At 44.6% G+C, this 23,183-nt stretch overlaps 1 long non-coding RNA gene across 1 annotated transcript; it reads right to left on the reverse strand.

The window, feature by feature from the left end:
• Positions 1 to 16,484: 16,484 nt before the first annotated feature.
• On the reverse strand, positions 16,485 to 21,538 carry LOC146891593 (uncharacterized). The gene is made up of 3 exons (XR_015734995.1): positions 21,024 to 21,538; positions 19,534 to 19,631; positions 16,485 to 18,346 (listed from the first exon to the last, which is right to left on the reverse strand). It is a non-coding gene; the product is annotated as an uncharacterized LOC146891593 (long non-coding RNA).
• Between the last annotated feature and the right edge of the window lie 1,645 nt (positions 21,539 to 23,183).

The following is a 23,183-nucleotide window of genomic DNA, read 5'->3' on the forward strand; positions in this document are numbered from 1 at the left end:
ATGTTCCTTATAAACAAAATGATTTAATACATGGTTTTATTGAAATGAAACAACAGCAACACTGCAAGTTAATTATTATTGTTTTCCTTTTATAGATCAGAAGATAGGTTGGAAGAGGAAGACTGGCTTTTTGATAGCACACAAACATTGCCTGAGTCAGGATTTAAACTTGTGCCTTCTTATTAAAATCCGCTCTTTCTCCCAGCCATCCCTCCCTGCAAAATGGAAGGTCGGAGTGTTGTTACCTTGTTGGAATTGGTCTTATTCAAGGTACTAATTTGATCCTAACTTCAAAATGGGTCACCGTTTGTTGGGCATAAATTCTTGTCTTCTGAGTTAAGATCGGAAGGTGAGCAGCTCCCTTAACTAACATTTTACTTAATTTACTCATCCCTTAGAGAGAGACTGCCCACCTTCTCACCACTGACTGCCTCCACTTTCTCAGTGCCTGGCTCTTCAGCGACAGTCCCTTCACCCCCCTCACCTCGGGGGAGCAGAACTTGCCCCTTTCACCAGTTCCCTCTAAGTAGGAACAGATCTGGCACCAGGAGGCAGTTTCAGGCTGGCTCCTGGGCTAACTGCCTGCAGAGTCTCAGGGGCCAGCATCAGGCCAACCAAACACAGTAGAGCCAGATTAACTATGCTGAGTCCCCAACCCCCCCACTCCCCATTCCCATGCCCCCACTTCCCCAACCCTCACTCCCTTACCCCCACCCTCTACTCTCCTACCCTTCAGCCCCCTACCCCATACCCCCCCCCCCCCCCACACATGTGCTCCTGGGAATGTCTTTCCCACGCTGCTTTGGCTCTTCCTTTCCCAGAGGTGGCCTACTCACTGATGAAGGCACTGGGGGTACACATGTTCCCTTTGGAGTGACTTATTTCCACTCCCATAGGGGTGCGGTGCCTCCCCAGCCTCGACAAGCAAGATGAGCAGGTCTGGATTATTTATTCTGTTCTCCGTCACCTGTCTAGACTTCAGGCCAGTGTGATGTGTGTCCCGTGCAGAGGAGGTCCTGTTTAAACCAACTCCTGAAGGCTGACGAGAGTCTCCTGGGGCATCCAACATCGAGACTGTCACTTTGTGTAGAAGAATCAGCACATTCCAGGAGTGGAGAAATTATGCTGTTGCGGACCGGTGATTCATGGTGACAGCAGCCCCGGGTGCATCCAGAGAGAGCAACTAAGGAAGTGGGGAAGAGAGACAAGTTCTTTGAGAGATCTGCAGTCCACCAGGGTACAAATATGACCGACCCACGTGTCCTTTCCCATCCTAACTAGAGCAATGGGGCGAACGCTCCTGGCTTTGCTCTGGCTGCGTGGTCTTCATGACTCTTCCTGTTCCTTGCTGGCTGTCTCATCTCCCGCTAGACATTTACTTCCCTGTCCTTTTCTCCCATGAGCACAAAGTTTTGCTATAGAAACCATGCCATGACCTTGCTCAGATGGGTTCCCACACCCCTAGGATGAAACACAGAGTCATTATCAGAGTTCTCTATGTCAGGTGCCTGCCAGCCTCTGTGTTTTCACGTTTTATTGCCCACCAGGTGCTGCTCACACAGACCCTGGTCTCCCTGCCAGTCATGATTCCGTCTCCTAGTCTTTGCATTTGCTGTTTCTGCTGCCTGGACCACTCTCCTACGTCCATGTGACCTGTTCATATCATTAGGTCTGGTCTCTTCTGCCTATTCTCTAAAGGGCTTTTTTCCATCATCTTTTTTTTTTAGCAATAGGGCCATTTATCACCATCTGTGCGACTTTGCACTTGACATGACTCCATGACACGTAATGAAGAAATAACAGTAAAGCTCAGACCAGGTGGGCTGTGCGTTTATACGGAGAAATGCCAGCTGCGACCCATAAACTCAGTGCATTTACTGTGAGCAGCACAAAGCAGGAGAGAGGTTAGTTCATCACAGTGTGGGTCCTCTGGAGGGGAGCAGTCTCAGGCTGCGGTCATCTGGAACCAGGAGGATGCAGTCAGTACTTTCTGTACACACTGTCAACGTTCACACTTAGACCAGGGGGAGGCCTTGGCATTCTCCAGAGCCTGACCCTGGATAGGCCAGGCCATTCCATTCCTATGGGGCTGAGGGACTGGCATCCCTGACAGGGGCATGGATGCTCACTCAAGACTTTATCCTGCTCCACAGACATTCCATCCTTCTTTGGCTTACCTCAGGTTTTTGCATGCTGCCCATCCCAGCATGATATCAAATTATGCATTTATTTACTTGCCTTTTGTCTTTCTGCTTCATCAGTAGGCAACTTCCATGAAGGAAGTGATTTTTTTTCTGCCTTGCCCATTGCCATGTCCCCAGCATCTTGGAGAGTGCCTGACATGTAGGAGATGCTCACTAAACATTGTCTGAGTAAAGGGATGAATAAAAGGATAGATAGATTTCTTTAATAAAGGGGCTGTACACTATCTTGTCAGTTAGGCATAGGATCTGAGTAAGAAGTGAGTGTAAACGGCATTTCTTTCCCACCCACCAGTTCACAAATTATGACACAGAGACTTCTAATAATTATAGACGCTCAATGGATAGCTTAGGGTTATTACTAGCTAACTCTTACACTTAAATTAACCCATATTTCTTAGCTATGCTTAGCCACATGGCTTGGTACCTTTTCTCAGTACGTCCTTCTCATCTTTCTTCCTCTGCATCTGGCTTGCAACTCCTCTGACTCTGCCCTTCCTCATCCCATCATTTCTAGCTTGGTTTTCCCACCTAACTGTATCCTGTTTGGCTATTGGTCAATCAGCTTGTCTATTAAACCAATCACAGCACCATATGTTTACCCAGTGTAAAGGAGTATTCCACAGCAAGTGAGTGCCATGCCCACTCAGTCCAGGCCGATGTTGTAAATAGAGACTGGAAGTAATGTAGACTTAGCTATGCAGCCCTTGTTTTTCTGATCACACTTTTCATCTGTCAGAGCTCCCTGAGCCATGAGGCCTGGCTGTTCTTCGGTGGTAGCAAAACTCCCAGGAGTCTGTCCGTTGCTGGTATTTCTGTGCAAATGCTTTGTGCATCCCTTGCCAGCTCTCTGTGGTCAGTTCTGTTTACAAGCTCACCCCCTAGATGTTTATAGTGATGAGCCTGGGGCACTCAGGGTGAGTCAGGCTCCATCAGCCGTGTGGATTCGACTCAAGCACGGGTGAGGTTGGTTGGGGAGGACGGGGTTGGGTCACAGGAGATAATGCATCCTTTCCCCTCCCCCGAGATGCAATTTCAGGTGTTTCTCACAGTGTGTTTTCATTGCACAGTAGATGCAAGAGCTCCAGCTAGTGTGAGAACCGAGCTTGCATGAGAAAAAAAAAAGTCATAGCACGGTTTCTGCATGGCTCCCAGGCTATGTTCTCAGCATTGAGAAAACCCAAACGTCTAAACAGCTGACCTCGTGGTATGTCGGTAGGCTTGCACAATTCCCGAGGGACATTTAGTCATATGCATCCCACAGGGGAGATCGAGTGAATTCTGAGTAGCACTTAGGGTTTGACTTCCTTCTATACCCTCCCTAAACCATTGATCAGCTACTGGAACCGGCCCTCCTGGAAACAGCTCAGTTCTTAGTAGCACCTGGAAGCTACTTTTGACCGCCATGGGTCCCTTTGCTTTTGCATATTCTAGAACGTTTAGAAAAACTGCTGGACTCTTCACTGTCTTGCATCAAGTCTTTCTCCAGCTGGAAAATGTTAGCGAGAATTGCCTGGTCGTTTGTCGGCAGAGAGCAACCATTGCTCATCGGTTGGGGTAGAATTCCCTGGTGATCTTTTGCCTCCCAATCATGCAATAGTCCCACATCACCCATCTTGTGTTGTAATTTTCTGGTTACATTCAGCCCGTAGGCTTTTCTGGGGTTGTTGCTTCTAAAGACGTATTTAGAAATTGTTTATGGAGTTATTTTTAGTGGAAAGTCGTGCAATGAGTTCTAATTGTCACTCTTCCAAAACTCCAAAGGATCCCACTAAAATTCTAGGGTCTAGGTCCAGGGCAACCCTTTGCTGGGAAGACAGTACAGCTGTTGGCACCACACCGAAAGTTGTCTGTCGGCAGCTGCTGAGACCACTAAATAATCGTCCCTCATTTCCCAAGACATTAGTTGGCTGATGTGTCAAATGAAGGACTGAGAGTTGTATAGGGGAGGAATTCAGTCTGCTTTGATGAATGTTGAATTCCAAGTATGGAATACAGTGGCTTACATATAGAAGATGCTTGGCAAAGATGGGCGGAATGAACGAGTGTCTTTTCTATCTATGAGTTGCCCACTTGTACACCTGATGGATTTGAAGCTACCAAATGGCTGATGTTCTTATTACATGTGCCTGATATACACATATAATGGAGGATAAAGTTCTCCTGTTCCATAGTTTTGGAACTCAGCTTCGTGGTCATCCTCAGATTGATTGAGAAGGGTAGTAACTGAATGGCTTTTGAAGGGGGACTTTCTTGGAAGTTTATAGCATTTTGAAAACAATAAGAGTGTGTTTACTGTGTGAGAACTAGTCAACAGTTTATCTGAGCACTATTCTACATTACATTATATTACATTACATTACATTATAATACAATGTATTATTCATTAAATTACTATTATATGAATAATTACATTATTCATTACAATACTTGTTTTCTTTTTCATGCAATAAGGCTCTAAAAGAAATTGTCTAAATTTGTACCTGGGCTCATCCGTTTTTAGCTGGGTGGTCTGAGAACAAGCTCCTCAGCTATGTTTGTGCCTCCCTTCCCCCATCTACAAGTCAAGAACACCTGTAAACACCCATCATATAGTTGTTGAGAATTAAAGAACTTATTCCAGAGCAATAGGAATAAGTTGCCAGTGACTAGGTCTTGGCTTTCAGAAGGTGAGATATTTCAAACCTGCCTCTTTCAAGGGTTTGGAAACCATGCCCAAGGGTGATGTCATACTCGCATGATTCCAGACAAGACCACTTCGCTTCTCTCAGGATCCATGTTCTTCTCTGTATGTATTTGTTTTTAGGCGCTTTGCAAAGTGTGTAGACCCTAGAGATGGGGTGAACTCTTAAAATGCATACTCTCTACTTCTTAACCTAGAGAAACCTTGGGTCTTACCTAACAGACCATAAAATATCTTCCACAGTATTCTGTCTGTGTTATTCAACACGGCTGCCATAGAACACGTGTGGCTGGGTGTGTTTAGCTCTCACTAAAATCAAATACAATTACAACAAAAATGGAGCTCTGCTGGAGGTCTTTCCACGCTTTAGTCCCAGTAGCCACGGGTACAGATTTAGAGCATAGCCCTCAGGAAGTTCTATGGCATAGAGCTGATGTATGTAAAATCTCTGAAGCCCAAAGAGCCAGAATGACAGTGCCAAAGTTACACAGCTTGTTAAGACTTGTGTTTTCTGTGCCAAGATACTTTCCACTTGGCAATGAAGACACTTATAGCTTCATCCTACCCACTAGGATCCTGGTCTCTGTACATCTGTCTTAGCCATTGTGTCTGGACCCTAACTTGAATGGCTCCAGACTATACACCTGAGGTTCACTTTACCGACAGGAAATCTGCTTTATCTTTCCATTTCATAGTCTTTTCTTTGAGGAGTCAGTGGGTCATTAGGTCACCCATACAAAGGGGCAGCAATGCACCAGCCATTTTTTCTAAGTGGTTTACATTCAACAGGGGACTCTTAAGAAACAGGGTGGTTGCATGTTGTGTTCCAGGTAGTTGTGGGAGTGGGATTTGAACTCACGGTGTCTGTGTGCAGGAACAGCTCTTCTCTGCTACACTGTACAATGCTTACCAAGCAGCTGCCCTGCCAAGAACATGGTTTCCATTTGATTTTTGGGTGACGTGTGAATCCATATATACATGTACTGTACAAGCATATATGCACATGCCTGTGGATGCACATGCCTGTGAGTGCACAGAGGTCATAAGAGGATGCCAGGTGTCCTGCTCTATCACTTCCCATCTTATTCCCATGAGATGTGATTGCTCACCCGATCCGGAGTTCACCATTTCTGATAGGCTGATTGGCTGGTCAGTGAGCTCCTGGAATCCTCCTGTCTCTGCCTCACAGTTCAGAGTTACAGACACAGGAGACCTTGTCCAGCCTTTATGTGGATGATAGAGATCCAAACTCAGGTCACCATGCTTGTACAACAAGCTCTCTTAACCACCAAACCATCTCCCAGCCTGAGAACATGAGTCATTACGGTAATAGTCATTCAAGAAATAACTAGACTGGGAATAGGAGAGGATAAAAGTCTATCTCAGTATATGATTTACATATAGTTTTAGAAGTTATAACCATGTAAATACCTATGAATTTATTTACTTTCTGCATCTCTAAGCTCCCCCCTTCCTAAACCCTAAAGCAATGCCCTCTAATGATCATGCCCTGCACACAGTTGACGATTGTTCCCAGGCAGGCCTTCTGCTAGGCTTCCTCCTTCCTGGTCCTCAGTCCATCTGGATGAGCTCTGAGGAACCCTCTGTTGACTGTTCAGGGCTGCAGGTGAATGGAGGAGGAGGATAAAGGATCAGAGATGTCACTTGGCGCTCTGGTGACCAGTCTGAGCACCCAGCAGGGGTTTCTCAGTTAGGACCCAGCATTAAGAACGCCCGGGTCTAGAAAGATTTCTACACAGATTCCCAAGTGTGAAGAAAGACACATTTCTGGAGTGCAGAGAGGTTGAGTCCTCGGTTTCCTGGTTTGGCTGCGGTTCTCACTTCTTCAGAATATCCTTGCCCACACTTGCCAGTAAGACACACTGGCAGCAGCGCTGTTTAAACATGCTGCGGCTGGCACCGTTCAGGCAGCAGTAGAGAGGGTTTTAGTCTCTTAAAGCCACCTCGCTGTGGGTACAGAGTCCCTCCCAAGATTTCAAATTGGTGAATGAATAATGGGCCGAGCTGCAATTACCTCTGCTAATTGATCCAATCAGAACCGTGTTATGATCACGTTAAGAGCCGTCTGTGGTGATTTTTAAAAATTCCTCTTCCTTCGACTTTGGTATTTGAATTTGAATTTCTTATGTTTAACGTCTTCTTCACTAAGTGTTAGCACTTTGGTCATGGTCACGCGCCGGAAGCCAAGACCTGTATTTTGAGATCTGCATTTTGTTTACAGCCCTCTGAAGTTCACAAGTAAGAACTTTGCAAGGCAAGTTCCAGACCTAGGACATTAGCTTTGTGAGACCTGCAGGCACCAGGCTTAGCCTTTTCCTTTGTTAGTCAACAATCACAGGCCCTCAGTATTTACCTATCAGCTAGGGAGGTCTCCAGACCTGAATTCCAGCAGACCTGACACCCCTCCCCTCCCCCCCTGCCCGTTTGCTATATAACAGCTTCTGAGACATAATAAACTTGAAATACTGTCTTGCCGTCATTCTTTGTGTCTCTTGTATCTTTTCTTCCTCTTCCCTAGGTTTACTAGGGACCACCGCTCGTATCCTGCTGGCCGGCATAGTCACTGGTGTTCCGGGCTATAGAATTCAATAGCTGAGGGAGCTTCCTCCCTGAACTCTCTTCTCCGGGAATGTCATGAGATCATACTTATTTCTCTTCCTTTCCCCTCTCTCTTATAGGCTAGAAAGTAATTCTACAAAGTAACTCGTGGCGGATCTATTAACCAACTTCCCCTTAACAAATCCTCTGCCCAGTTGGCATCTACCATGCCCTCTGCAGAGGATTCCATCTCCCACTGCCATGGGTCACTCATTCCCTGCTAAGGCTTTTGGCATGCCGTACTTCCGCCTGAGTTTTAATGAAAGGACTGCTTACTTATCCAGTCATGATTACGTTAAATAAGACTCCTAGATTTTCTTTTTCCTTTTCCTTTCTTATTCCAACTTCCATTTGCTAGGCCAGGAAGAACTCTTTCGGGCCCAGATGACGCTCAGCTAAGCAGATCCTAGGAGCCAAGTCAGGCACCCACCCTCTGCTCCCACTAGTGGTCAGGTTACAAGAAGCTGATGTAGGTGTCACTATAAATAGACAGAGGGTGGAAACAGAGAATGAATATGGAGGATGGTAGATTAAGAATCCAGTGCTAATACAATAGAGTATCAGAGGCAAGTCAAGCCAAGTGGTTCCAAACTAAGCCTGGAGCAGAGCGCCAGAGTTAGGATGCCCCTTGTAAACTGCCTCAGCTGTTGCCGTTCAGCTGTGCTGGGGCCAGGGGGCCCCCATCTTGCCTGTAGGAGAGCCTCCAAAGTAAAGTTCATGGCTTGGGAGCTTTATCTACAGCTTGAGCCTTTAAGATGTCAGATGTCCCACGAGAAGGAGCTGGAGAGATGGCTCAGGGGTTCGGAGTACTTGCTGCTCTTGTGATGGACTGGAGTTTGATCCCAAGCACTCACGTCAAACAACACACAACTTCTAGCTCGAAGGCAGTCATTCTCAACATGTGGGCCATGACCCTTTGGGAGTCCCATATCAGATATCATGCATATCAGATATTTATATTATAATTCATAACAGTAGCAAAATTACAGGTGTGAAGTAGCAACAAAATAATGTGGTTGGGCTCACCACAACATAAAAAAGCTAAATTAAAGGGTCACAGCTTTAGTAAGGTTGAGAAGCAGTGCTGGAGGGAATCCAGCACCCTCTCCTGGACCCCACGGAGCCCTGCACTCATTTGCACATACCTCCACGCAGACACATGCATGTACATATATATTTTAAAAATTTATTTTAAAAAATTGTTTCACAGTAGGGACACAATGTCAGTGCTGTGGATGTGAAGGGCGGGAGAGTCTTCAAGTTCACAGAAAACATTCTTTCCAGGTAATGAAATATGAGGTTGGTAAGATGGTAATTCAAGGGTTAAAGGAGACCGAATATTGGTTCCTCATTCCTGTTCATGTTTTAAGTTCATACACCAGGAAGTCCATATATAATGGAGCATTTTTTCCTAGAGAAAAGTTCCGCTGGACAGTGATGAGACTTTTCCTTCACTCCAGGCAGATAGATGCTTGCCTGGCACGGTACAGCCTGACCTTCATTCCTCAGTACAGGGAAGTGGAAAAGAAAAAGAGTTTGATTGGAGATCCGCAGGTGTCCCCAGGTCATAGAGAGACGTTCTCTGCAGGAAGCTTGAAAGGGGGGCTTAAAGGAATGTGCTCAGGTACAGTCTTTATCTGCTTGCTTTCGATGGCAGGGGAGGCACTCATGATCTGAACCTCCCAGATCCTCTCTAAAATGGAATATGCTCTGAAAGGATTGGTGAATGACCACCCCAGTCCCTTAATTTTAACTCCTCATCGTTCTGAAATAGAGGTGTATGCCAGAAAAATCACAATTGCTTTTAACTAAAGATCAACACGGCATGTAAAGTCAGGAAGCCCCCAGTGTGAGTGCGTGATCCCACATCAAATTTTGCAGGAGCCACCAGCAAACCTACCAGCCAGCCTCCACTGTATTCCTCTAGCTGACTTAAGCGAGCTTCATTATTACCAGCTGATAATAATAATAATCCTTAGATATTGGGACGTGGGTTCCCGCCAATATCTGAATTCTACTTTGCGGCTTCTCTGAGTTTCCTGAGCATGAGAAAGCTGAGTGGAAGATTTTTTTATTCCATCTGTTTATTTGTTCATTACTTGTTCGCTGCGCATGTGTGGATGTGTGCATGCTACGGCATGCGTGTGAAGCTCGGGCCAACTTGCAGGAGTTTTCTCCTTCCTGTCCCGTGGTTTCTGGAGGTTGGTCTCAGGGCATCAGGCTTGCCAGCAAGTGCCTGTGCCCGCTGAGACAGTGTCTCTCTGCCTGGGTTAAATTTTATTAGGGATTATTTCACACCGGGGTCCAGTCTCAAACAGTATTCTTGCTTTACTCGTGCTCATAAAGCGTGAAATAAAAAGGCACACTTAAAGTCAGTGATTAATTTTTACAATAAAAGTCGGAAAAGAACTATTATTTTTGTTTTATTAACAGTTCCTCATTGTTATGGGGGTTGTTGGGTTCTAATGGTTTTACTGGACAGAAAGCAAATGAAAAATTTGCTTTGGGCTTGCCCATTAAAATATAATTATTTAAAAAGAAAACCCTACTGTCCGAACGATCCTTACTCTCTGCTGAGCTCTGCTACCTGCCATCTTGTTTGGCAAACTGCGGGTACCGCCTGTGCCTAATTTCACATTCACACTTCACGGAGACGTGTGGGAACTGCTGCTGTCATGTTTTGCCTTCCAGGCCTTGATGGGGGAAAAGGAATTCTTTTGTGGGGAGAGAACCCCAGAGGAAAGTACCTGTCTCCCCAGAGAGTGGAAAGCAGACCTGCAGGCGTCAATGACTCATAGCCGAAATGGGCAGTCTTAGCTCCAGTGAGAACCGAAGGCGCTTGGAGGGCGTGACGACACAGCGGGTGCTGGTAGAGTGTGCTGAGGGAAGCCGGCTGAGATGCAAGCGAAGACAGAAGGGATGGGGCTGGAGCTGTGGCACTCTGGGAGAATCCTTGATTTCTCCGACCTGGAGGGATGCTCACGGGGAGGCTGCTGTAGGCACACAGTGCAGGAGCAATGTGTTCATTGGGGGTTTTTCATCCATTGCACTTTCTTCTATAGCTCTGCGTCTTATGGACCAGCGGGGAAGAGCCCTTGCGGAGGAAGCATTACCTAAAGTTCCGGAGGAGTCAGGAGGAGTCAGGTGTAGGGACATAAGCCTTTATTCCCGACACTCAGGATGTTGAGGCAGGAGGATCGCTGCAAGTTCAATGCTAACCAGGGCTACACAGCAAGTTCTGTGCCTGTCAGAACTACACACGAAGGTCCTGTCTCAAAACATAGAAGTCAAAAGCCAAGAAGGAGGCTACTTTTAGCTCCGGGGTTTGGCGGCATTCTGAGACCTGTCGTGTCTTCAGAAACTCCACCAAGTCCTCCCAAGTTTTTCACATGACCTTTCCAATGACATGATTTTAACCACACATGAGACTACAACTAATTGGGCTGTTTTGAAGTCATTTCCTGCATTATCTCCGAAGTTTATCTGGAGATTGTGCCGTTCAGGCAGCATGGCTGCTGGGTAACCAACCACTCAGCCTCCTGCGAAATGGGACAGAGGCTGCTGGGTGAGCTCAGACCACCCAGATGCTTAGACTCACAGAGAATTAAAATATTTAGGGCAGATTTTGACACAGTAAACCATGTTCAAGAATCACAATCTTGTGTTTATACTGACCAAAGATCTCCCCTTTTCCCCATTTGTCCCCTCCTTTTGCTGTCATGAAAAGGACAAAATTTGGCTTAGCTTGAGACCAAGGCTAGTTCTTTAGAATCTTTGACTTTGAAGCAGAACTTAAGTTAAACAATTTTAATTTCCACTTAATATAAACACCATGTTTTGTCTCTGCCTGGGCCATATCTTTTCTCCCTTTGAAGTCTTTATAGATTAACTCTCACTAGCACGAACCATGAACATAAACGGCATCTCAGAACACTGTGTCCTACTGCAGTTCAGATATAAGTTGTCTGTCTTCCACCACATAGGCTTACTTTGCTCTTCTTGTAATGCCAGCTTCCTAGGGAACTGGGCTGTTTCCTGCCTTTTATTTTGCCATATTACACCCCTTCTTCAATGTCATCCTTGCTGACCTGATATTCATTATGTAGCCCAGGCTAGCAATGAACTCTCCTCCTGCCTCAGCTTCTTGAGTGCTGGGTTTACAGACAGGCACCACCAAAGCTGGTTCCCAAAATTATGCTAATGAGAAAGGAGGGAGAAATGAGGAAAGACAGTTACTGTGATGCTTTGGGGTGCTCCCTACTCTTGCCACTCTGTGTGTCCTCTAGAATGAAGTCACACTGCCCCAAGTGAGATGCTGCTGGGATCCAAGGGCTCAGGGTTTTGACATGAGGACAAGTTTTGCTAGATGGCCTCTAGCCTTGTCCTACAGGCCAAACCGTCATGACATGAGTGTATATGAGAAGCACCCTGCTTGATGATGTTTTCTATAACTTCTGGTGGATTCCAAAAATAAAACACACATATTCTTTCACCCATCCATGCAGTTAACCTATTCAATAGGCTCAATCCCGAATCAAAAAGAAGTGATAGTTGTGATTCAGTCTTGTGGACTTTCTACCATCGAGTTTACTGTTTTCTTTAATTGCGTACGCTAAAATTATGTTTCATTTATTCTTATAAATAATGGTATGAGAAGAGGATAGCTAGAAAACATTGAAATGTATAGACAATAAAGATCAAAGGGAAATAGCAAAGATAAATAATGTTTACACTGTATAATATTTTCTTAAACTCTTTTTATATATCCATACAAAGTTTAGACATCACACACACACACACACAATAAAGCAAAACAACAGCAAACAGGTTTTGCATCCTAAACTTTTTCTGTTGTTTTGTCCTAATCAGTTCAAACTCTCCTTAGAAATCCCATAAATATCAGAGACAGTGATGACGCGGAGCGTGTGTTCCGTCATTTCCTCCCATTACCCTGTCAGGGGGCACTGGACTTGTTTATAATTTGTTTATAATAATGACCATAAACAACAAATAATGCTGCCTCGACTGACTTTGTACTTAAAACCTTGCTTATATTTTGCTGAAATTCCTGATCTAGGTTTTCAAAAGCAGAATTAACAAGTCGGTGTGTCTGAATTTTTGAGAACTTGATACATAATCTGATTGTCGGCCACCACAGGTGTTTATTTATGCTGTTATTAACTGGGCCATATTCTCAGACTACTGACCTAGTGACACATTTAACTGTGGAATTGTAGAATGACATTTTATAAGCAAGAACTCTGTCAGGAGTCTTTCTGGAGGGAGTACACTTGGATCCCATTAGTTAGCAACTTGGTTAATTACTCCATCTGTTCTTCCTCATTCATTGTATTGAATTTTGAAGGGAAGAGTTTTATGGATGGATAGGTTTATTAAATACCTGGGCTTATAAGACCAAGGACTCAGTGAAACTTGCTGTTGTCTGAGACATTGTAGACATGTTTGATTCTCCTTCTCCAAGCATTGTAGAGACACACCTAAATTAAATAGTTAAAAAAATTGTCTTCTGTTAGTTTGGTTCTTAAATGTTACCAGAGCCTCATGTGCTGAAGGTCTTGTCTTCAGTACAACAGTATTGAGAGGGGGACCTCTGGGAGAGACTGGATCATGAGACTCTGCCCTGGTGAAGAAATTAACCCATCCGTGGATTCTCAGTGCGATTGGGAGGATTAGAGACTTCAGATGCTCACTAGAGGTAGAAGGTCTCTGGAGTTGGCCTTTGGAAGGGTGTGTTTTTATCTCTGACCACCTGCTTCTTTATGATCGCCATGACGAGGTGAGCTGCTTTTTCTGATGTACATTTCTGCCATAGTGAACTAATTGCATAATTGTATAGATTTAAAGACACTGGGCTACGTGACCAAAGACAAAGTCAACTAGATCCTGAGCAGAGACAAAGCTCTTCTTCCTTAAGCTTATTTTCTAAGGCAATTTGTCACAGTAAGGGAATGCTACAACATCAGGTAACACTTCACTTTGAGACCCTGGTGTAGGCAGAAGTCTCTGGCCCACATGCAGCTCCCAAATAAACACACTGAGGCTTATATTAATTACAAATACTTGGCCAATAGCTCAGGCTTATTACTAGCAAACTCTTATATCTAAGTTAACCCATATTTCTTACGTATACTTTGCTACATGGCTTGGTATATTTTCTCAGTACAGCATGTCTATTCTGCCTCTCTTTGCTTCTGCTGGTGACTCCACACTCCACCCTTCTTTCTCCCAGCATTCTCAGTTTGGTTCTCCCGCCTAACCCTATCCTGTTCAGCTATTGGCCAGTCAGCTTCTTTATTAACCAATGAAAGTAATACATAGTCATAGTGTACAGAAGGATTATTTCATATTATTCCACCCTTGGAAGAACAGGTTGGACACCAAGTTTTGCCTTTTATTTAATACTGTTATGACCTGATGAAATCTTGAAACTGCCCCTGACGGGTTGAAAAGAAGATTTTTCGCTCCTAAATTTTTGCTAGCATAGTTAAGTTTATCAAAGGCAAAAGAGGCCTTTCAACCACTGTCACTGAGGCTCCACCCCAGTGTCTTTCAGAAAATGTCCCATGTCTGTATGTATCTGGCTCTGAACACTAGATTCCTTTCAATGACCATAATATTCTGGATGGTTGACTGCTTGCCTGAAGAGATGTTTCTGGAAGGTTCAAGTTTGAGATTTAAAGTGATATTTGAGAGAGGACACAGCAACAGAAGCTCGAAACACACTTGGTTTAACTAGTATTTTGACTACCGAGAGCAATTACATCTAGAGCTAAGACCAAGTGCTCAAACATGTACAGTTTTCTCTGAAGCTGGGAATGCAGGTTACTGCTGTGTGGAGGTGGAGGTGGAAGAAAGCCCTACAAATAGTTAAACAAACAACACAAAGCATTGCTGAACCAGCGGTGGCTTAAAGAGGACCGCAAACTCTATATTTATTTCTCTCCATGGTAGAAAGTCAACTGGGAATATTTTCAGAGTGTTCAGAAGTTCAGCATCAATATCACTGGAATTTCTGGACAAAATTCAGTCTTTGATGCCCCAAATTGCAGCCAGAGAAAAGGGCCCAAAGATAACGTGGCAAAAGAACAGGCTATAGTCCTATTAAGTTCAGACTCCGTGCACAGGCAGCCTTTCTTGGGAGCTTGGGAGATCTAGTGCAAATAGACTTTAGGCTATGACAGTTTCTACATCTGTGAATCTACTGACTCTGAGGTGTAATGTAACATGAGATCCTGTTTTGTTTGTGGTTCTGTCTTGTCCAGCCCCCCAGCTGTTTAGTTCCAAAGTAAAATCACACACAGATCTCTGTAAGTTATAATGCTGATTGGCCCATAAGGTCAGGCTACTTATTAGCTAACTCTTACATCTTGATTAACCCATTTTTCTGATCTATTTTAGCCATATGGTTTAGTACCTTTTCAGTGGGGCAGCTCACATCCTGTTGCTTCGGTGATCGGGGCAGGAGTGGGGGGAATCAACTTCCTCCTCCCCAGAATTCTCCTGCTCTCCTTGCATCATTTCCACTTCCTGTCTGGTTTTCCCACCTACACCTCCTGCCTGGCCAATCAGCGTTTATTTAAAACATGACTGACAGAATACAGACAATTCTCCCGCACCAGTGTAACAGGGGAAAACGGCTACATTCAAAATAAGACAAGAAGAGCATAGCGTGGGGCTGGGGATATGGTTCAGTAGGTAAAAGCATTTACTGCACCACTGTGAGGACCTGAGTTCAAATCCCCAGAACCAATGTGAGACTGGGCTTGGTAGCACTGGTTTGAAGTCCCAGTGCTCCTAAGGCAAGAGATAGGAGCATCCCTGGAAGCTTGCAGACAGGTTAGCCTGGTGCCCAGTGGCAAACAGACAGAGACAAGCGAGGTGGAAGGGGGGACCCAAACCTGAGGCTGTCCTCTGAGCTTCACACTTGTGTACACGTACACATATGTGCACACATCACACACACACATACACGCACACACATAAAATTTTAAAAAGGGGAGAAAGAAACAACAGTCTCTGAAGCAGGGTTTCTTAAACTTTTCCACTCACAGTCCCCTTTCACTCAATACGTTTTTATTCAATCCTGGCGATTTAGGTATCTAAATCAAACATTTACTGAAAACAAACCATAAAGAAATTTGCTTTAGAACAAGTCTTTGACATGCTTGTAATTTTGTTATCTATTAAAGATGAAAGCAAATTTGGCTGCTAGTAAGATGGATGGACTTCCTTGGTTGTTTTTTGAATATTTATTTTAAGTTATTCTTGCGTATGTGTCTATGCACGCATATCAGTGTGTAGGTGTCTGCGGAGGCCAGAGCAGAGCACGAAATCCCCTGGAGCCGGAGTCACAAGAGGTCGGAAGCCTCCCCAAGTGGATGCTGAGAGGCGAACTCTGAACCTCCAAAAGAGCAGAAAGCCCTTAACCACGGACCTGTCCACCTCTCTTGCTTGGTTATTTTGACACAAAGACTTAAATTTTTTGCACGAATCATTAATGTTTTATGAAAATCTTTTGTAATATCTTCAACATTTTTCAGAAATGATCAATATACTGGTTTTATGATGATCAATTCTGAGAATGTCACTTTGCACAATGTGAAGTACAAAATGGCAGTTTATTTTAGGTTGAGGTTATTTCAAAGATCGCTAGAAATTCTGTCTTAATCTCACACTTATTTTCTTTTTCTTGAGACAGGCTCTTATGATGCAGACTCCCCTCCCCCGCTGGCCCAGAATTTGTTATATATACTAGGCCGGGTTTGAATTCACCTGCCTCTACCTCCCAAGTGCCAGGATTAAAGGTGTAGACACCACCATGCCGGGCTTAACATTTTTTTAAAAAATGAAATTCAAGTTAGCAACTCAATCAGCAAATCTTTACACCAAAACTCCAACACAGTGAGGTGCAAACAAATACTCATTTGCTATTTACACGCCAACGACTGGAGATGAAGAAATGCTGCAAGCCTTATTTATTCCGTCTCTACAGAAGCAGGAACCTTTGCACATACTGTAAAGTGCTGTGCCGCACAGCACATGGCCGTCTGGAATCTGAGCCAGGTTTCTGGTCACCGTTCACTGGCACTGTGTGTATGTTGTGTGTTCGAAACCAAGGCTACCGTGAAGTCATGCGGTACAAACAGCTGCCAGAAACACCTTGGAGTCATTATGTATTTGGTTTTGAATTATGTTCCTTTTCATATTCAGAAACATTTTACTGTGGCCCGATTTTATTGTGACTCCTAAATTCAGTTCCGGGACCCAGGGGGGTCATGACCCACAGTTTTATACAGACAGCGCTATATATGCTTAGTGGATTTCGAAAGAGTATGTGAAGTTAGGAGAGAAAGGTGAGGGAGGTGAGAGGAGTCAGAGGGGAGGGAGTGGGGGATTTGAAAACACGTTCTATGTGTGTATGAAATTCTCAAGCAATAGCATTCTTAATAAAGAAGCTGTGCTGTAGAGAGGAAAGACAGTGATCTTATGTATAGAGCTTGTTCTATGAGAATGACACTTTTAACTGTCAACCCTATGCTCTCTCCCTTCCTCCTGTCCCATTCTTCTATTCATGGTCTTTGTCTCTTTGAGGGACAGAACACCAGCTCGGTGAGACTCAGAACCTGATCCCCCAACTAGACGCCAAAGTCTTTCCACAGAGTGAGTACCCAGTATTGCAGTACCCTGCAGCAGGAGGATACAAGAAGGGTTATTTCTCATGACTTGGGTTAAAAACCACAATGAAACTGCTGATCAGAGGTGATTATAGGTAGAAATACCTATCAGAAGGAAAAGAAAAGTCTGTAATTTAAAATTTGGTCTCAGATTCAAAATAATGTGTCTTATAACAGTTGCCCTGTGGCTATGACAGTCCCACTAGCTGACAGAGCTTCTCCTCAACCCAGATGTCAGGAGAACAGAACATAAAAGAAGCTCCCTCCTTGCCATTTCAGCGGAAAGGCATTCATGGCCACTATGCAAGTCAACCTTGAGCTAGCATTCTGAGCGGGCTCCAAAGGATCTGACTCAGGTGATCCTGCTATAATTGGATGCCAAGACATAAAAATCAAATGTGATGGATTGTCTCAGAGTCAATGCCAACTTTACCGGGTGTGCTGTGGATCTTGCAACATGAGCGGATTTATGCTATAGAGTTTGACAGCTGCGGCACCAGAAGATAAACAGAATTACAAGATCCTTCATGAAAGCTGATCTTGCTGGCAAAACAGGGGAACACACGGCTGGCCAAGTTCTTTCAAGATCAGACAGGTACTGACAATGGCTTTACCTTGAATGTACTGAGATTCCCTTCCACCACCAGCAGTCTGCCCCCAGGAGAGCGGCTCCATGTCACGGCTGTCAGGTGCCTAGAAGCCCAGCTCATCCGGAGGTGGTTGGTGCCCAGCAAAGCATCGCACTCCTGAGGACAAGATCTCAGCAAGGAAACTGAAGGCCTCCTGTGCATCCTCTGCTCAAGAGAGTGAAGAGATGGCCAGGAACCAGCTTGAGGAATACGTCAACTAGTTAGAAGGAAATTTGTTCAAGTACAACTCATTCAAGCTTGGCATAGGTTATTGAGGAAGACTATTCTGGAGCAACATGAAATAGATTTAAATTAGACAAAAAAAATCCATGATAAAATATTCATGTCTTTGAAGCTTAAGGAAAGAAACCCTTCTTCTGAATGATCTTTGTACATCTTGCTTTTTCTGGGCCATACAGTTATTTATTGCTCGTTTTCACGGGGCTCATCCTTTTCTGGTTGTCCACCAAGCTGAAGGAAGCGGATACACATGTTGGCATTGTGACTGTCTTTTCCTGGCTGAGAAGTAAAGAATTTCAAGTCATTATCTTAACTCAGTTTGGTTATTTGGAAGTAGGAAGGTCCCAATCTCTGAAAATGTGGGTGCTCACTGCGTCCTCAGAGTAGCTAATAAAGTCCAGGTCACGTGGTCAGAACCACCTCTTCTTGGAATCCCAGTGGCCAGCTAACTGGCCCATGACCTGACTTTCCTGCAGGGGAATTAATGACCTTTGAAGGCCACAGCTTCTTTCGTAACCCTGCCCCTGGCCTCCTCATCCACAGTGTCCTGGCCTTCAGCAGCCTTTCACTCTTCTAGCATTACAGTCCTGTCTTAGTTTACTTTATAAGGTGCTGGCTACGACAGTCAAAAAACTGAGGACTGGGAGCCAGGGATTAAGGCTCAAGTGTTAGCCCTGACTAGTTGATCGTGTAACCATGAACATGTCAATTCTTGATTTAGTCTTGGTGTACTGCTCATGATTTGGAAGGCTGCATGATTTCCAATGACTCCTCAAATGGACTTTTTGCCAGTCCAGTGAGTTCATGTTTTGCTTATAGACTACAGCCTGCTTTCTCCTCCCGCCACTTCCTCTGCTGCAGGACTGACAGGCTCCCAGAAGGATTACAGAGGTGGCAACAAGTCCACCAGGCATCGCTATAGAGACTGAAGATGCTGGACATCATAGATCAGTACAGACTTTCGCCGTCACCATATGGGAGAGCCAGGTCTTTTCTTGGTCAGTCTTTTCTTGGGGACTTTTTCTCCTTCTAGTCCCTTGTGATGCCTTCTAATTTGAACCCATCTGCATAAAAATAATGAGATAAGGCCAAGTACAAAGCAGTATTTTAACCAAGTCTTGAATTCTTTCCAAGAATGACCCTTATTTTGATGTATTTTGCAGTACAAGGGATCTGATGTCTGAATCCTTTCTTTGGAGCTTACAAGGGAGTTAGGTCAATAGAGCGGGTAGCTATGCATGGCTTCAATTTACTTTTATACTTTTTTTTAAAAAATATTATTTTTATTTTTGAGATTATAGTCTGATTACATCATTTCCCATTTCCCTTTCCTCCCTTCAAGCCCTAAATTATTAATCACAAAGTCTGGGTTTTGTAGGATTTTAAAATTTCATAACAATGGTGGTTAAGGCATAAGAAATGGAGTTAAGCACTCCAGAACTCACACCAATACTATGGTAACCTACCAGTAATTCTTGTCTCTGAGTGTGAAGACAGCATTCCTAGGGCAGGCCGGCTAGCAAGACTAGCCATTCCACTGGACTCTGGATTTGACTGAGAGACCCTGTCTCAAAAGAATCAGGTAGAAGCACTATTGAGGATGAGTTCCAACATCAACCCCGGGGCCTCTACACACTGCAAAGTGCACATGTACGCACACACCCACAGGCTTGCAAAGCAAGCATAGTGCACACCACACACACAGACAAGCACACATAAGAATGGAAAAAAGGAAAAATATTCATAGCAAGGACGAGGCAGGCCCTGCTGCTCCCATGCAGATTAATTCCTGACTGTAGTTCAGCGGGGAAAAAAGGTCAATAAGAATGGGTACAGATGGTAAAGATGATGTGGACACTGGCTCTCAGTGCTTTTGCTTTGCTTCTGGAGAAAAAAAAGAAAAAGACCCTTTCTTCCTTCTTTAACAATCAGGGCACAGAATGTGTCATCATCTTTTAGAAATAGGCTATAAAAATCTTTATAGTTCGCTACAAGTGGTTCACATGCAGCCATTTTTATTATTATGTGGGTTTGGGCAGGTTATTTGCCTTTCTAAGACTCTTTTTGCTTTCTTTTATTATGGATTTTTAATACAATCTTTTCTCATTTTTATAGCTATCCCCATTCCCACTCCCTCCCCTCTTCCTGTCCCACCCTTTCCTCCCCCCAGCGCCATCCCATCCACTCCTCAGAAAGGGTAAGGTTTCCCATGAGGAATTAACTAAGTGTGACACTTTACTTTAAGGTAAGACCAGGACCCTTCCCCCTAATTCTAGGCTGAACAAGGTATCCCTCCAAAGAGAATATGCTCCAAGGTTCAAGCACTAGTGATAAATCCTGGTCCCATTAAGACTCTAAGCAACAGTGGAGAGGACGCCTAAACTGGTCTTCCCTGTAATCAGATTGATGACTACCTTAATTGTGATCATAGAACCTTCATCCAGCAAGTGATGGAAGCAGATACAGAGATCTACAGCAAAGCCCTGGGCTGAGCTACTGGAGACCAGTCCAAGAGAGGGAGGAGCGATAATATGAGCAAAGGGTCAAGACCATGATGGGGATGCCCACAGAAACAGCTGACCTGAGCTAGTGAGAGCTCACTGACTCTGGACTGATAGCGGGGAACCTGCATAGGACCAAACTAGGCCCACTGAATGTGGGTAACAGTTGTGGGGCTTGGACAATCTGTGGGGCCACTGACAGCAGGCCAGTGGGACCTTTCTAAGTCTTGAATATCTCCACTTCACAGAGGATACCCCAGCCTCCCTTCAGTGTATAAATATTAAATGAGGCAATTCGCATATGTACTTGATACTTGGAAATTGTTTAATAAATAGTAAGTATTCTTAAGAAAAGTCAGCTCCCAGGGGTGCCACAAGGGGCTGATGATGGACACACACACACACACACACACACACACACACACACAGAGTTGCATTCTCATGGAAAGCCTGACCTGTTGCAGTTGGTTCCAGGTGACTGTGAGTCCTTTGCTTTTCCTGTCAGGGGTCAGCAGCTTTGTTGACTGCCTGCAGCCATCTGTGACAGGCTGGCCGACATTCACGGCAGGGCGTGGCTGCGTCATCTTCTCGGCCAGTTGCCAGCAGAGAGAAGCAGTAGAGGACTTTCGCTGCCCAAGTGTGAGCCCTTTCTAGGAGACCGCTTTTCAGTGCTATTTCAGGACACCCGCTTTCTGCCAGGAATTTACAAGCGTCACTAGCCGGTGAGATAAGAGAAGGTGGCACCTCTCCGCGAGCTTCCTCGGGTCCCTGTCTGCACCCACTGGTTCTGTCAGCCAGCTCAAGCCAGGTTCTGCAGGGAGAAGGAGGGACTAGTCCTGCGTACAGATCACGGGCACGACATGATCCCTAGGCTAATGTCTTCACTTTCGTCATGTCCATTGATGCTGTTAGGCTGTGATGGCTTCAGACCAGGGAACTGAGGCTTGAAGAAGAAATAACGTACTGGTGCCACATGAGTGAGAAGCGGGGAAGCCACGGCTTCATCTAGTAAATTTTTGCCCCAGGATTCCAAAGTTTAGAAAAATTCATCTCCACACACACAAATGTTTACCTAGATACACCTATGTTTATGCCTCAGAGACTCCAACCTAATTGGTAGCTTGGCTGAGTCCTCATGTTGGCATCGTGAGAAACGCATCTTCTAAAGTTCAGCTCGGGTAAGAACCATTGCTTTGACTCCAAAGACCACTAGCACCACACTGCTATTAAAATAATAGCCGATTTCCACCCATACAGCATTGGGAAGTGCTTCCTAAACCACATGCTGGAAACAGGAAACTTTGGGGCAGATTTGCACCCTCAGGAAATTTCTAATCGCTTCCTTTATTCCTTCACAAGCCCGGGCATTTCCACATTCCTGTGGTCAGTGTTGCTCGGGGAGAGAGGTTGCTATGGAAATTCTAGGGGAAGAGAAGGGTCTGTAGACATTTCCCTGAATCCTTCTCCTTTGAAATGTGTTCATTGTTGAGGAGACTTTACCTGACTACTGGCCTCCTCTCCTCCCAGGCAGGCTTAGGGGTTTTCTTGTGGCACCCCCAAACATTGATTGAATATCTGTAGCTCTCTTGATGATGAGATGAAATAGTTATGTGGCTCTTAGAGACCAGAGCTACAGTCCATGTCCTTGGTAGTCACTTGACTCAGTGACATCGTGCCTCTGGGAAACTGTCCAAGTCCCTGCCACAGTTTCACATGGTGACAAACCTGCTGTCTTCACAGATACTGTAAAGCAGAGGTCCACTAAAAATCCCTTTTGGGTACCGCCTTCAAATGTGCAGCACAGTGACCCATGTCTGCCTGTCTTCTGTCTTCTGAGTTTTTGTTTTTTGCTTTTTGAGACAGGGTTTCTCTGTAGTGTTGAAGCCTGTACTGGAACCAACTCTTATAGATCAGGCTGGCCTTGAACTCACAGAGATCCTCCTGCCTCTGCCTCCCGAGTGCTCGGATTAAAGGCCTGCGCCATTGCCACCTGCCCTGCTGCACCGACGCCTGGCTATCTTTGGATATTTCTAAGCATACTTCTTTCCAGGAGTTAAAAGAAGAATTTAGGAAAACCAAAGGCTTTCAGCTGGAATATTCCCACTTCTTCAGAAGATTATTGAATAAAACACACTCTTGGTTAAAGGTAGTTTCCAACTGGTTTGGCTAGTTAAAGGAGCAGCCATGTATCCGTTGAAAAACATGGAAAATATCTTAGATCTGAAAAAAAAATATATACTATTTTACTTTAAAATTGACATGAGGATGTATAAGACATTATTACAATTTGTCACTGGAGAGTAGCAGGGGAACATGTGAAAGATATTTTCGCTATGTATTTTTCTATATAGCTAACAAAGTGGCAACTGATATTTCTTTATTTGAGCTTGACTGTATCATTTCCCTTACTGCATTTATCATTTCCCCTTCACTATAACCTTACGTAAGCAGTCCCACACCAATTTGTCGCTCAGCTGCAGCCCTTGGCGTACACAGCATAGTTTATTAGCCAGCGTGATAACCCATTCCATTGGTAGAAAGACTACAAGGGAGATCAAACAAAGGGATACCGAGGTCTGAGATTTCCGGATTTTTGCTCTACCCTCATCAATTTT

The sequence above is a fragment of the Myodes glareolus genome, chromosome 15 (assembly GCF_982192425.1).
Source record: "Myodes glareolus chromosome 15, mMyoGla1.1, whole genome shotgun sequence".
Taxonomy (NCBI): Eukaryota; Metazoa; Chordata; class Mammalia; order Rodentia; family Cricetidae; genus Myodes; species Myodes glareolus.